This window comes from Triturus cristatus, chromosome 3_1, assembly GCF_964204655.1.
Source record: "Triturus cristatus chromosome 3_1, aTriCri1.1, whole genome shotgun sequence".
Taxonomy (NCBI): Eukaryota; Metazoa; Chordata; class Amphibia; order Caudata; family Salamandridae; genus Triturus; species Triturus cristatus.
Window position 1 is genome coordinate 12,048,501 of NC_140583.1, and position 16,137 is coordinate 12,064,637.

Below are 16,137 nucleotides of genomic sequence, written 5' to 3' on the forward strand. Positions count from 1 at the left end.
CTCGCAAGTGGGAAGTTTGGTGAGGGATACCTACTAGGTAAATGCATTTGTACAAAGGACACACAAGTAAAGGATAGCATTGTCAGGACAGTGTTTAACCATATCCCTCCCACCCCACAGGTGACAGTGCGTATGCGGTCCGTGACTTCATTCTGACTCCCTACCTGAATCCTGACAACACTGGGGAGCGGAGGTACAACAGTGCCCACATAGCTACCAGAAGTACCATTGAGTAGATCTTCGGGATTCTCAAGAGCTGGTTCAGATGCCTACATAAGAGTGGAGGAGCACTACAATACAGCCCCCAGACCTGTTGCAAGATAGTGGTAGCATGTGCCATGCTGCACAACATCGCCACCAGGAAAGGCACCCCAGTTGAGCTCAGTGACTCGGATTCATCCGATGATGAGGGGCCAGCACCAGGACGCTTGCCAGCCGGTGTTGTTGGTGCAGCTGCTGGGCACCAGAGGCGAGATGAGATTACACGCCACTATTTCTAGGTAAGAAAATATGACACAATGCTAAATATAATTTGGAAGGCAGTGTTTTATTTCCTTAACGTCAGGAAAAATTACGACACAAAGCCTGTGTTCCCCACAATGTATAGTGAAATACACGGCACATCTTATCATCACAGTGCGATTGCACAATCCGGAGCAAGTGTCCATGTGAACTGTGTTGGGGCACCCAACTCATGGTCCAATCCTAGTACACCTCAAGTGCGGCGCTGTCGTGCCGGAGCCCCTGGCAGGGGGTGCACAGTGCCCTCCTCACATGTCCCAGTAGGCCTGCTGTGACGCCCACTATGGCGCCTCTCCAGGGGGGTGGGGGGGTGATGCTGCTCCTGCCTGATTGAGCGTCCTCATCGGTTGGAGTGAGGACTCCTGGTCCTGTAGTGCAAGCTACCCAACTGATGCTCTCCCTCACCAAAGACCCCCACACCGCCAAAACCAACCTCCACGAAGGAATGAAGGCTGTCGCCGAATGGATGAGGAACAGCCAACTGAAGCTGAACTCGGACAAGACGGAGGTCCTCATCCTTGGATTCACCCCTTCAGCCTGGGACGATTCCTTGTGGCCTGCTGCACTGGGAATTGCTCCAACATCCACCGACCACGCACGCAACCTAGGGGTCTTCCTTGACTCCACCCTCTCCATGACTAAGCAGGTCAACGCCGTCACCTCCTCCTGCTTCAACATCCTCTGCATGCTCCGCAGGATCTACAAGTGGATCCCCACCGAAACTAGAAGAACGGTCACCCAGGCCCTCGTCAGCAGCAGGTTTGACCATGAAACGCCCTCTACTCAGGAGCCTTGGCCAAACTCCTGAGACGGCTTCAACGCATCCAGAACGCCTCGGCACGCCTGATCCTCGACATCCCTCGCCGCAGCCACATCACACCCCACCTGAGAGACCTGCATTGGCTCCCTGTCAACAAGAGGATAACCTTCAAGCTCCTCACCCACGCACACAAGGCACTCCACAACACCAGACCAGCGTACCTCAACAGATGACTCAGCTTCTACACCCCCACCCGCCAGCTCCGCTCCGATGACCTCACCACAGTCCCCCGCATCCGAAGAGCGACCTCTGGCGGCAGATTGTTCTCCCACCTCGCCGCCAAGACCTGGAACACCCTCCTCATCCACCTACGGCAGACCCAAGACCTGCTGACCTTCAGAAGACTCCTCAAGACCTGGCTTTTCGAGCAGTAGCAGCACCCCCCACACCCCAGCACCTTGAGACCCTCACGGGTAAGTAGCACGCTTTATAAATGACATGATTGATTGATTGATTGATTGATTGACAAATTCCCAGATGAGCGGATTAAGGTTTTGGTGCGGTTCTTTTATATAAAGGGTAACATCGTCAGCATACAGAGATATGAGAATTGGGCGTAGAAAGCAACGGAACCCCTTTTCTTGATGATGCTGCCGGACCTTAGTTGCCAGAGGCTCCATGGCGAGGGCGAATAAGAGGGGAGACAGCGAGCATCCCTGCCGGGTGCCATGAGAGAGAGAGATCGAGGGAGAGACGTGTCCATTGATCAGGACTTTCGATGTCGGCGAAGTGTATAGGAGTCGGACCCAGGCCAAGAAACCCATGGGAAGTCCCATACAATGAAGTATAGTACAGAGTTACCTCTGTACTATACTTCATTCCACCAAGTCAAAGATCTTCGTGGCATCAAGGAAGACCGCCACTAGTGCCAGCTGTGGGTCTACATTTTGTAGAATGGAGAAAAGTGTCCTAAGATTGTGAGAGGTTGCTCTACCAGGGATGAATCCGGCTTGATCTGGTAAAACTAGGTTCTCCATCAGGAGCTTGAGGCGATTTGCCAGTAATTTGGCGAGTATTTTTGCATCCGTGTTGATAAGAGAGAGGGGACGATAGGACTCGCAGCAGTCCGGAGGCTTACCTGGCATCAGTAATTAAGAAATGAGCGCCTCCCTCATCGATGCATGTAGTATCTGAGTTTCCTGGGCTTCCAGGAAAACCTCTTTCAGCACTGGGAGAAGGCGATCGATATATGTTGGACTTGGCCCTTTTTGCAGGGTCATCCCTGAAATGTTTGCCTTCCTCCTGTATTTTTTCTGACCTGTTGTTGGCTGTTCTATGACTTTACCACTGCTGATCAGTGCTAAAGTGCATATGCTCTCCCTATTGTAAAATGTACATGTTGGTTGGATTCCATGATTGGCTTATTTGGTTTACTGTCAGACCCCAGTAAAGTGCACCAGGAGTGCCCAGGGCTTGTAAATACAAATGCTGCTGGTGGGCTTGCAGCACTGGTTGTGCCACCCACAGAAGGGGCCTAGTAAAATATGTCTAAGGTCTGCCATTGCAGAACCTGCATGCAGTCTGGTACTGTCATGCTGACTGGGCAAGTACACCCACTTGCCAGTCCCTAAACCTTACCTTAACTTCATGTTAGTCACCCCTTTGGTAGGCCCAAGGGCGGGGTGCATTGTAAGCATAAGGTAGGACAAGCCCTGATGTGTGTGGCATGTCCTAATAGTGAATTACAGCCATTTTCGTTTTTCACTATTGTAAGGCTACCTGTTCTCCATAGGCTAGAATGGGCTGTTAGAATTGTTACATTCTATGATCCTAACAGACCCAGGGATGAAATTCGAGTTTAGTATGCCTGAACTCAGAATAATAAAATACATCTTTTAGTAAAGTTTATTTTAATATTCTGTGTTTGCAAATGCCACTTTTAGAAAGCTGGTATTTGCTTTTTTCAGCCCGCCTCTGCTATGATGTGTATCTGCTGTCTGGTTTCTGTAAGTTACAGGGCTGGGGAATTCTGGGAGACAGGCTGGGCAGCCGGTAGTGAATAGAGAGATTACATATAGATGGGTGGGAGGAGTACACCTGCACTCTGAATAGGGTTGTGCCTTTCCACCACAATGCTGGCTCCACCCCCTGGGGAGCGTCTGATGTCTCTGCCCTGCACACTGAAAGGAGAAGCCAGAATCCGGTAAACAAAGTACTCCAGAACTGGATTGAACCGGGCAAAGGCCCCCTGGTCTGCAAGAACAAAAGAATTGCACTATAAGTATTGGGACCCTGCTCACAAGAAATTAGATCCTGCTTTGACAAGAAGAAACCTCTGCCCGACGAGGAGGAACGGGGAAAGCTGTAAGGAGGAGTACTGTCCCTGACCTGGGGGATTGGCCTGCAGTGGTTGCCTTGCTGCTGAAGGAGAGGAAGAAAAGACTCAAAGACTTTTTATTTGCAACTTGTACTACAGATCTCCAAGGGCTTGTGGGTGAGCTTGCCCCCTGAACGAAGTACCAGGACCAGTGGACTTCACCGCCTTGAGAAACGCTGCTGAGAACCGCCGTTCTCACCGTAGCGCCGAAGCCGAGAGAAGTGTGCGTCTCGTAGATCGCGTACACTGGAAAGCCTGTGCCAAGCTGTCCGGCCCAAACAACGTGACGTTGTGGCCCCCTACAAGCCGTAGCTTGCACCGTGAAGGAAGGACTTTGTGCCGCACTTACGGAAAAGGCGCCACTCTCAAGGTACTGCTCGTATGCCGCAACGAACAGCAAGAACACCGTACCTACGCACCGTTCCCTCGAACAATGCGACTAAGGCCCCCAACGAGCCGTAGCTCGCACCGTAACAGGAGGACATCGCAACATACAACGCGTTTGTTTTCACCGCATCGTCTGTGACGAACTCTCCAAAACAAGGTACTGTTTACGTTTCGCACCGCAGGGTGTACGCTTCGCACCGGAGCGTCTGCAGCGTTTGTGAGACCTGTTCTTAAGCATCTCTTATCCTCGTACGAACTGTACGAAGAGGAACGAACCGCACAGAACTTTGAAATTACGCTTTAATCAAGAACTGCTTATTGCCAATAGTAGTGTGGGCCTTTTTATCGTTATTTGGTCTTGTGCTAAGTCTTTATATAAAAAATACTTATTTTTGATAATCCTAGTGTGGAGTCCATTTGTGGTGGGTCGCCTGATTACTGTATGAGTTCACAAATGCTTAACCTATGATGCTCTGAGATAAGCCTTGTCTGCTCGCGCCAAGCTACCTAGAGGGTGAGCAGAGGTTGTCTAGGTGGGTGATCCCCCTCATCCTGACTAGAGGAGAGGGTCCCTGCTTGTCACAAGTCCCTACCTGTGCCAACCAGAGATCCCCATTTCTAACATTGGTGGCAGCGATGGGATCCTGAATTTGCATTTGTGATTCATGTACAGTGATTGGTGAACACTACGTAGTGAGTTCAGACCATAACGCAGGCACGTACTGTTTTTTGATTTTTGGTTGCCAAGAAATCTCCATTTTTGAAAAATCATGCCTGGTTCAGTAATTGTTGAGAAAGCGCCATCTGTAGTCTCTGAAAGCGAAGAAGTAGAATGGGAAGAGGAGAGACTAGAGAGCTACACCAATGCCCAGCTGAAGAGCTTCTGCAAAAAGTTCAAAGTTTCCCAGTCTGGATGTAGAAACGAGTCCCAATACCAAAAGGCGCTGAGGGCCTGGATTGAGTCGAGGGCACCTGAGGATGTGGTGGAAATCAAACCAGCAGAAAGCATCAATGGGTTTGGCAGAGTCCTGTCGCCAGAGGAGTTGGCAGACAGGAAAGAAACCCGAGCACATGAAATGGAGATGGCACAACTTAAATTGAATGGGCAACTGGAGCTGGAAAGCAAAAAGCTGGCTCTGGAAGAAAAGAAAATGCAAATGGAGCATGACTTGATAATGAGGAAGCTTAACTTAGAGCTCGAGAGGCTTGAGACCATGAGTGTCTCAGCCCAGCAACAAGAAATGTGTGTAGCTCAGAGATTGAGCTTTGCTGAGTGGGAGGAGGAATCCAGCTCAGATGGTAGCAGCAATATTGAATTCTTTAGTGCTGAGAGAGTAGTACGCACACCCAGAGATGTGGCGCCTGACTTGAAGGAGGGGGTTAATTTACACCAGGAGGTTCAAGGATATGAGGTAGCTGCAGTGGTGCGCAGAGTTCTTGAGGTGAATTGGAAAACTTGCACAGGGGTTCATAGTCCTAGTGGTGGGAGGGATTCCCCCATGGTTGAGATCCTGGTGTGTGAGTGTGGAGACCGCCCAGAAGAGTGTGGGTTGAGTGACAGAGACAGTCAGATACTGTCTCGCCAATCTCAGGTGAGTGGTGTGGAGTACGTGTGCGAGGCACTGGATGGGGAGGGGAGGGATAGTTTGGTTAACCCTGCAAGGGGGCTGTGTGATCCAATTGTGGGAGAGCATATTGTAAGTCCCTGTTTTCCAGAGCTATGCCAACAGCTGTGGGAGAGTGAGTAGTCTGACCGCAGGGAGCTCACATTGGAGGCAGACCTTTTGGTGGAGTCCAAAGGGTCTGGAAAGGCATTGGGGAGTGATCCCAAGATGAGTGGTTCAGGTATCTTCAAACCCAGTGTGGTGGAAGTGGCTCAGAGCAGCCCAACTAGGTCCTGTAGTAGTGAGAGGGGTGTAGGGCCTCACGTCCTGTCTTTAAGGGGAAGGAGTGAGAATGAGATATGTCCTGGTAGTGCCCAACCTCAGTCTCAGAGCCTGGATGGTTCTTTAAGGGAACTCCAGGTGGGGAGCCTAGTCTGTCCTGAGGGGCTGCCCGTTGTGCGGGACCCCCTAGTGCCTGGTGAACGGGCAGTGTCTGTAAGCAGGCCTCCATCAGTTCTGGTGTCTGGCAGTACCGCTCCAGTTGGGAGGGTGCAGAAGTCCAGAGTGAGGGGTGAGAGGGGGAAGGAGTCCCCAGTGGAAGAACCAGTGGGCCAGGGGCCAGCCAGAAGGGCTGCATCCCCAGTGAATGACCATGGTGACACCACTTCTGTTCTGGGGGATCTTCGCGCACTGTCAGATGGACAGGGGTTGGGAGATCTGCGCCAGGCAGACCGTCACACGACACATGAGTTATGTGTCACCCTCAGGGGGGGCATGCATGCTCCCCGGGAAGTCCTGGTGCGCCAGGTGAGCGTTCAACCGCATGGGTTGGTCCCAGGGTTGGGAAGCCAGGTTCAGGTGTTGTCTGACCTGGAGGGTGGGACAACTGTAATCAGGGTCCTGACCCATGTTGCTTCTAGGGGTACCACTCCAGTTGGGAGTGTGCAGTACTCTGGAAGGGGGTGCAGATGGAGGTAGTCCTCGCCTCTGACCCCGGTGCAGCCTGAGGGTTTAGACCCTAGGTTGGAGAGCCAGGTTCAGGTGTTGTCTGACCTGGAGGGAGGGACATCTGTAATCAGTGTCCCTACCAGGCTGTCTTCTTGGTGTACCACTACAGGTGGGAGGGTACAGCCATCTGGAAGGGGATGCAGAGGGAGGGAGTCCTCGCCTCTGACCCCGGCTCAACTGAAGGGTTTAGACCCTAGGTTGGAGGGCCAGGTTCAGGGTGTCCCCCCTGACCTTGACGCCCAGTTGCAGGATAGAACCCCTGAACTGGTGGGCGAATTGCGCAGAACACCTGCCACAGGTGCCCTGGCAATTCTGGAATGGGGTACCACTCCAAGTGGGGGGGGGGTACAGAGCCCCAAGGAGGAGGACCGGGTGTGGGAGAGGCCACCCCAGTCTTTGGTCAAGCCACCGGGTACAGGCCTGGGGCTGGTGGGTCAGTGCCAGGATGTCATACCTGACCTGACAGGAGGGAGAATGGACAAAGTGTGCCAAGCACCTGGGGCTACTGCCCCCCGCTCCCTGGCGTCACAGAGGTTTGAGAGCCCTGAGAGGCATACGGCCTGGGTCTCATCCCTGACTACTGTCAGTGGCCACTGTAGCATTTTGCTGTCGGTCTGTTGGGACACACCTGTGAGCCAGTTAAGGTTAGGTGCTGCACAGGTGGTGTCCACAGGTGAGGAGAAGGGTTCCCCATGGATTGGCTTGGTGAGCCCTGAGAGTATTGACAGAGGGATTCCAATAGGTTCAGATTGGCGTAGAACTGGAGTCTGCCCCTGCAGTTGTGGGCCAGGTCCGTGTTCTACTGCCCAAAGCAGGGTAGCCCACCAAGGCAGTGATTGGTCTACCCTGCGTTTTGGCTGGAAGGGGGTTGTGTTGGACTTGGCCCTTTTGCAGGGTCATCCCTGAAATTTTTGCCTTCCTCCTTTATTTTTTCTGACCTGTTCTTGGCTGTTCTATGACTCTGGGCACTTTACCACTGCTGATCAGTGCTAAAGTGCATATGCTCTCCCTATTGTAAAATGTATATGTTGGTTGGATCCCATGATTGGCTTATTTGGTTTACTGTCAGACCCCAGTAAAGTGCACCAGGAGTGCCCAGGGCTTGTAAATACAAATGCTGCTGGTGGGCTTGCAGCACTGGTTGTGCCACCCACAGAAGCGGCCTAGTAAAATATGTCTAAGGTCTGCCATTGCAGAACCTGCGTGCAGTCTGGTACTGTCATACTGACTGGGCAAGTACACCCACTTGCCAGTCCCTAAACCTTCCCTTAACTTCATGTTAGTCACCCCCTATGGTAGACCCAAGGGCAGGGTGCATTGTAAGCATAAGGTAGGACAAGCCCTGATGTGTGTGGCATGTCCTAATAGTGAAATACAGCCATTTTCGTTTTTCACTATTGTAAGGCTACCTGTTCTCCATAGACCAGAATGGGCTGTTAGAATTGTTACATTCTATGATTCTAACAGACCCAGGGAACATGGTAGAAATTCGAGTTTAGTATGCCTGTACTCAGAATAATAAAATACATCTTTTAGTAAAGTTTATTTTAATATTCTGTGTTTGCAAATACCACTTTTAGAAAGCTGGTATTTGCTTGCCTAACCATTTCAGCCCGCCTCTGCTAGGATGTGTATCTGCTGTCTGGTTTCTGTAAGTGACCGGGCTGGGGAATTCCAGGAGACAGGCTGGGCAGCCAAGTGGTGAATAGAGAGATTACATATAGATGGGTGGGAGGAGTACACCTGCACTCTGAATAGGGCTGTGTCTTTCCACCACAATGCTGGCTCCACCCCCTGGGGAGCGTCTGATGTCCCTGCCCTGCACGCTGAAAGGAGAAGGCAGAGTCCGGTAAACAAAGTACTCCAGAACTGGGCAAAGGCCCCCTGGCCTGCAAGGACAAAAGAATTGCACTATAAGTATTGGGACCCTGCTCCCAAGAAATTAGATCCTGCTTTGACAAGAAGAAACCTCTGTCCGACGAGGAGGAACCGGGAAGGCTGTAAGGAGGAGTACTGTCCCCGACCTGGGGGATTGGCCTGCAGTGGTTGCCTTGCTGCTGAAGGAGATGAAGAAAAGACTCAAAGACTTTTTATTTGCAACTTGTACTACAGATCTCCAAGGGCTTGTGGGTGAGCTTGCCCCCTGAACGAAGTCCCAGGACCAGTGGACTGCAGCGCCTTGAGAAACGCTGCTGAGAACCGCCGTTTTCACCGTAGCGCCGAAGCCGAGAGAAGTGTGCGTCTCGTAGATCTACGCGTACTCTGGAAAGCCTGTGCCAAGCTATCCGGCCCAAACAATGTGACGTTGTGGCCCCCTATGAGCCGTAGCTCGCACCGTGAAGGAAGGACTTCGCGCCGCACTTTGTTTTCCCCTCTTCAAGCGTGCCCCCCTACCCCTGTTGTGGGCAGGCTGCGGCGCGTAGAGTGGCTGAGTACGTCGCTCACAATTGGAGCGTACTGCCTGCTTCGCACCACACTTACGGAAAAGGCGCTGCTCTCAAGGTACGGCTCGTACGCCGCAACGAACAGCAAGAGCACCGTACCTACGCACCGTCCCCTCGAACAATGCGACTAAGGCCCCCAACGAGCCGTAGCTCGCACCGTAACAGGAGGACATCGCAACGTACAACGCATTTGTTTTCACCGCATCGTCTGTGACGAACTCTCCAAGACTGTGTACGTTTCGCACCGCAGGGTGTACGCTTCGCACCGGAGCGTCTGCAGCGTTTGTGAGACCCGTTCTTAAGCATCTCTTATCCCCGTACGAACCGTACGAAGAGGAACGAACCGCACAGAACTTTGAAATTACGCTTTAATCAAGAACTGCTTATTGCCAATAGTTTTGTGGGCCTTTTTATCGTTATTTGGTCTTGTGCTAAGTCTTTATATAAAAAATACTTATTTTTGATAATCCTAGTGTGGAGTCCATTTGTGGTGGGTCGCCTGATTACTGTATGAGTTCACAAATGCTTAACCTATGACGCTCTGAGATAAGCCTTGTCTGCTTGCGCCAAGCTACCTAGCGGGTGAGCAGGGGTTGTCTAGGAGGGTGATCCCCTAATCCTGACTAGCGGAGAGGGTCCCTGCTTGTCACAAGTCCCTACCTGTGCCAACCAGAGATCCCCAATTCTAACAATATACATTTTGTAAAAATCTATGGGGAGTCCATCGGTCCCTGGTGCCTTCCCTGATTTCATCTGCATGATGCATCTGCAATTCCCACTGATGATCGCCCAACAATCCCAGCGCTATATCTTCAAGATAGTGCAAGAGATCTGGGAGAGAAGTGTGACGTGAGTTATACAGATCCGCATAGAATTAAGTAAATGTATGTAGAATGTCAAGACTATCCCTATGACGTACCTCATTCCCATCACCCACGTCCAATATATAATTCGAGAAGCGGGGCTGTCTAATTTCAGTCACCAGTGCCCGTCCAGGTGTCTCATCCTCCCGGTACCTACGGGCAATAAAGTAATTGCCTCTGAATTTGACTTCCCGGTCCGCAGTGGTAGTATAGTCTGTTAGTTTTTCCTGGAGTAATACCCTTTGGGCATCTGACGTCGTATCCCACATGTCTAGTTCATGTTGTTACAGCTCGTTTTCAAGACGCCGCATATTTCTCCGAATATCTCTGAGTACCCCGAGTGAATCCAAGTGCTAACTCCCTGGGAGCAAATCCAGTAATCCAGTCATGACCAGGTCGAGTGTCCGGCCGTATAAAAGGTGCCCTCTCTTGTCTGCTGGATGGACGTAACGCCACGCATCTATGAGCCCGTGATCTAGAAATAATTGAGAAAGGACATCCTGGGTGTTGGTGTAGTGGTGTGGAAGAGGGTTGGATCTATCCATGGAGGGGCGCAGGGCAGTGTTTAAATCTCCTCCCCATATGACGTGAGTGGATCCTACCCTAATTATCTGTCCCCATAGTGTAGTGAAATAGTCTGGGTCGTCAGTATTGGGACCATAACAACAAGCAAGGGTAACCGATTGTGTGCCCAGCGTACCCCAGAGCAGGCAACTTCGACCTGAGGTGTCACTAAACGTGCCTTCGAGTATAAAGAGTGTAGTTTTCTTTACTAAGATGAGTGTGCCGCGTGAGTATGTAGAATAGGAGGAGAACACGCGGGCAGAGGCCCACTAGCTGCCAAAATAATTAGCACGTCGAGGGTCAGTGTGCATGTCCTGAAGTATTGCAACTTGTATGTGATATCTGTCTAGATACGCCAGTGTTTGTCGAAGTTTGTGGGGATCCCCAAGGCCCCTGACATTCCATGTGATCAGTTTTATTCGTAGCGACTCAGTGTGTAATGACATTCCGAAGGTAGTGCAATGCTATAGTGAATGTATCAGTGCACATAAGATGTGTGTATAGGCCAAGAAATGTTAGCATGTTCATCCGCTGTTGTCTCATATCCATAAATGCAATATGTAACATTCCCAACCCAAACACTCCCCCCAACAATTCCCCTAGCATGTCAGCAGTGGGTCAACTAGCTAACAACCATTCCACCTCCACCCACAACAGCACCCCAATCGTGCCGGTACTAAGTTGCACACCCATAGACCCCAAACAACGTAACTGTACTGTCTTAGTCAAGAAAGTCCAACCAAGCAGGGAAAAGAAACAACAAAAAAGATAAGGGTATAAGCAGTATGGGGGATCTCCCATAAAGGGGGGGGTCCGTGGGCTACAAAACCTTCCCGTGTCCCAACTCTACTGCATTGCAGTTCCCAGGTGTCACGATGTGAGGGGGGGAATAGAGTGGTGAGGGAAAGGTGCTTGGCGAAGTCTATTACAAACCTGCCAAAGAGAACTTATCTTTTAAATCATAAATCTTATACAGTATATATAGCCCAGAGGGCACTTAGCTGTCTGTGTCCATCTTGCAGGTGAGGCGACCCATCCCGAAGGGCGATCTTGGCCCCATTCTGGGAAGACAGGCCGTGTGGAGCTCATCAGTGCAGCAATAATGTACAACCTACCCCACGAAAGGTGGGGAGATCAAAAATGGGTCATGCAATGAGGACCTCTACTGCCCAATTTTGTCCAGGGATGGAGCAGGAGATCTGGAAGCATGGTCTCGTGGCGGCAATCGTCGCTGAATATTTTTCAGAAAATCTTCAACTTGCTGCGGATTAGTGCAGAAGGTGTACTTGCCTTGATGCGTAATCCGGAGTCATGCAGGGTACATGAGGGCATATTCGATTTGAGCCTTGTGCAGTTTGTGCTTGACTGGCAAAAAATTGCGACGTGCGTCCTGAACCGCCATAGTAAAGTCAGGGTAGATGGTGAATTCATTACCCTCGAAGTGCAGTGTCTTCTGTTCACGAGCTTTCTTAAGTGCAGCATCACGATCTTGGTAATTCAGAAGACGTGCCACTATGGCTAGTGGAGTTCCTCCCTGCGGAGGCCGGGGACCCAGGGAGCGATGTGCAGGCTCCACCACCAGCTGCAACGAGAAGGAATCTGCTCCAAAGGTACCAGTCAGGAGGCGCTCAATTAAGTCTTCCATGTGCCCAGTGTTTGTGCTCTCCGGTATGCCAATAACTCAAATGTTGTTCCGTTGGCTCCGGGCCTCCAAGTCTTCATTTTTGGCCGCAATGACTTTTAACAACTTGTCCATTTGTGACACTTGCTGCTGCATCTGAGAGGTGACATCCTCATTCTCCAAGACGCGTCGCTCAGCCTCCTTCAATTGACTATCATGTTTGTCGACTTTCTGGACAAGGAAATCCAGTCGGCTATTCGTGTCCATTTTCCCTAAAAGGTCGGTGAGGCTCTGCTGCATAGCCAGAAGTAGTGTTTTTCCATCATCTTCCAGGTTCGGCGAGGGTGCCTGCGGCTGGTAGGTGCTGGTCTGTCTGGAATCAGCCGAGGTGGACCGCGTTGTGTGTTTTTTTAGTTTCGAAGGTGAGTCTGGGTTGGCGGCCCTCAAGTTTCCCCATTTTGCGCGTGATTGTTGAAGAACATTTTCAGGGGTCACCACACCCGGGAGCAAAGTGAGATTCCTGCTGGAGAGAGTCAAGCCAAGGAGGGCAGTCCGCAACCAAATAAAACAGGAGATAGCAGAGCGCCGCAATAGGTCGGGCCTGTAGTAGTAATCAGCAGAGGAGCTCAAGGATATATTAACAGTCCACCTGAATGCAGGGCAAACTGTGTATTGGGCGGAGAACAGGCACCCTCGATGAGTGAGCAGGCATTAATAGCAGGCACACATGTAAATATATCGCAGAAACGTGTTTAAATAGGTGTCGCTTGTTCATCAATACTGTCTAGGCAGGAGGATCAGTTGCAGCGGAGCCAGACAATAGTGTACAGGACCTCAATGGTGCAGCTTCCTCGAGTGGTATACCAAATTAGGAGCAGGAATGGTGTAGAATGATGCCAAACACCTTTGGAGTAGCAGTGAATGACCTTGCCAGGGGGCGCAGCACAACTTCACAGTCTCCCCTGCACAACCATACCCCTCGCACAGTGTTGGTAGGGCAGTTCGCAAATATGGGTGAGCACCAAATGTGGCAGGGTACACCACTAGCAGTAAGCCTCAGTCAAACCCACGAGCAGTGTCCCTCCAGCCACTCAGCAGACAGGGAGAGATAGGCAAGCCCAGGATGTTGGCTTCATGGGAGACACAGGTAAGCGAAGGTGCGGGGCGGCCTATAGTTTGCTATAGGCGCATTACAGCAGCAGTGTCCATGTCACAACGAGATCTGCAAGATGGTGGCGGTACGCTCAGGGTTTCCCACTGTAGGGGCCGACGCCGTTCAACCGTAGATAATGGCATGCAATGCACTCCACAATTGAAGACCTTCAGAAGTCACACCAGGGGGCAGCTATTAAGCATCAAAGGCAGATTTGCAGCAGATATAGGACTGCGCGGCTCCCGTCACGCTCGCCGACAGCAGGGGAGAAATGGCGCGCATCTAGCACCAAACCTCCCACCCCATGCACCAGCCACCTCACCGCGTCTTTGGTCAGGTCCAATCGTGCACCGCCTTCCCCAAAGATATGGATCACAGAATGAGACGAGCCATCGCAGAGCAGATCTCTCGTCGGAAGGGCGGGGAGCAGGCTACTCAGCAGCAGGCCCGCGGCCACTTGGAATCCCCGGGGCTCTGGTAACAGCGGCTGCCGCCTTGGTCATCAGGAGCTGCGCCTCCTCAGTCCCCCGCAGCCTGAAGTCCGAACTGGAGGCACCGCCATGAGTGCAAGCGGCGTGATTTTTGCCCCAGAGCTGCCAGATAGTCCAGGGAGCAGGCTAGCAGCAGCATATAGGAGTTCTATGTGGTAGGACCAAGGATAAATGTCGGATTTTTTCGCCAAGCCTCCAGAGCCTCACAGGTGTGCGGCCATCTTGGATGTGCGCCACCTACCGCCCCCGCTCTCTCCTGCTCTGCAACGAATCCGTGATTTTGGTTCATCGGCACTTCATCCTGAAGGCCCTCTGAATGTGAAAGCAAATTCCTAGAGCAGGCTGATTTCTGTGACTCAAGAATGACACTTATGACAGTTCGGTTTCCATAAATGGATCTGTTTTTTGCTCAGGTGAAGGAACTCGTCTACTATGTGCTCCTCCATAGAGTTTCTGAAAGGGAAAGTCTTGCTAAGGAATACACTTCCAATGTTGTGGGATTTTGCTGTAGCTTATGTGGTGTATGCAAAGGATACGTTAGCACAGAGCTCTTGTTATTCTGATGACCCTGGGTTGGGCAAGACTGTAGCTCATTTGTCTGGATCTGTGGCCACTTCCAGTGAAGGGAAACTTCTTTTGTAGATATGTAATTTGTATTTCTAATATGTGAATCTAGCCAAAGGCGGTGGAGCGCTGCACAAAGCCAAATACTGGTATAAGGTCAGCATGTGGTAATAGTGGTTAATATACTGTGATGTCAAGCGCCAGGGTACCCTGTTGCGTGGTTAGCTGTGCTTTATAAATCCTGATTGATTGATGATGTACTGTTCTTTAAAGAGCAAGTCTTCTCTTTTCAAAATGGGAGTAGGTTTGGGGGGAGCCATGATGGATAACTGAGATATTGTTCCAGATCCTGGGCGCATTGGAAAAGGCCTGCTGCTTTGTTTTTTTACTCTGTAACACTTGCAGCCTGATGGTGTCCTACCTGTGAGTGTGCCAAAAACCACCAGAGATGTTGTGCTTGTCTCCAAAAGAAGCCAGTTAAGTCTTTGAACCCTGTGTGTCTACTGGGTATATGCTCACACACCCTTTGGGACATGGTCAGCAAGATCTTACCCAACAGTCCCTGCCTAATTTAGGAATGCCCTAACACTCAATCAATCAATCCATCCAGATAGGAGGCTTCAAAATGTGTTGCGGATCTTCTGTGACACAATGGGCTTTGTGGGCCGTGCCGTAAGCACCAAATGTCTTGGCCCCCAGCAGATGCAATGCACTTTAGCATCCTCCAAACCTGATCTAAAACCTGAGGCAAACCTAGCAACAGGCAGTTTCACCAAATGGATCAAAACTGCAGTGAACTTGCTACCACCGTAAAAAAAAAGCGTCACCAGCAAGCGCATGAAGAAATCTAAGCCCTGGTTCTGTGATGCCCTGTGCAAACAGAAACAGATTTGCAGAAAAGCCGAGAGACACTGGAGAAGTAACTACACAATTGCCAATAAACATTCATACTCCCAATCATTGAGTACCTATAAAAAAATGATACTGGACAATAAAAGCAAATACTTCTCAGATAAAATCCAGCAGGCAGGCAACTCTAGCAAAGCACTATTCACAACACTGAAGAAACTAGTTAAACTTTCAGAACCACAAAAAAGGACCTTAGTGTAGCATTCTGCAACCAACTTGCAGAGTATTTTAAGGACAAGGTGCAAACCATCATTGAATCCCTCACAGACTGGGACGACAGCATTGCAGTCACTAGCGCCGCAACCCACCCATGGCCCATCAATGTATTAGACTCCTTTGCTCCACCCACTATAGAACAAGTTTCGCAGACCATCAAATCAATAAAATCCGGAGCACCCTCGGACCCCTGTCCACCCAATATATTTCATATGGCACCGGATATAATCAGCGAACAACTTAGCATACCCTTCAAAGAAATTATCACCTCCGGTGTCTTTCCAGATGCATGGTGTCAATTCTTCCTTTATTGAAAAACCCAATCTAGATCCCAGCGGCAATAGCAATTACAGACCAATAGCAAGGATTCCTTTCCCGGTCAAGGTTTTGGAAAAATTCTCAACTCCCAACTAACGACCTTTATCTCCTCGGAAGACTTATCTGATTCCTCCTAGTATGGCTTCCGACAAGGACATGGCATAGAAACTGCCCTGATTATGGCAGCAGACGAGATCCGGGCAATACTGGGCACAGGAGCCGAGGCCGCCTTGATCCTGTTGGATATATCGGCGGCTTTTAACACAGTGAACCACAACATTTTAATCAAAAGGCTCCGAGAGGTAGGAGGTAAGAACGCTGCTCTAAAGTTGATCA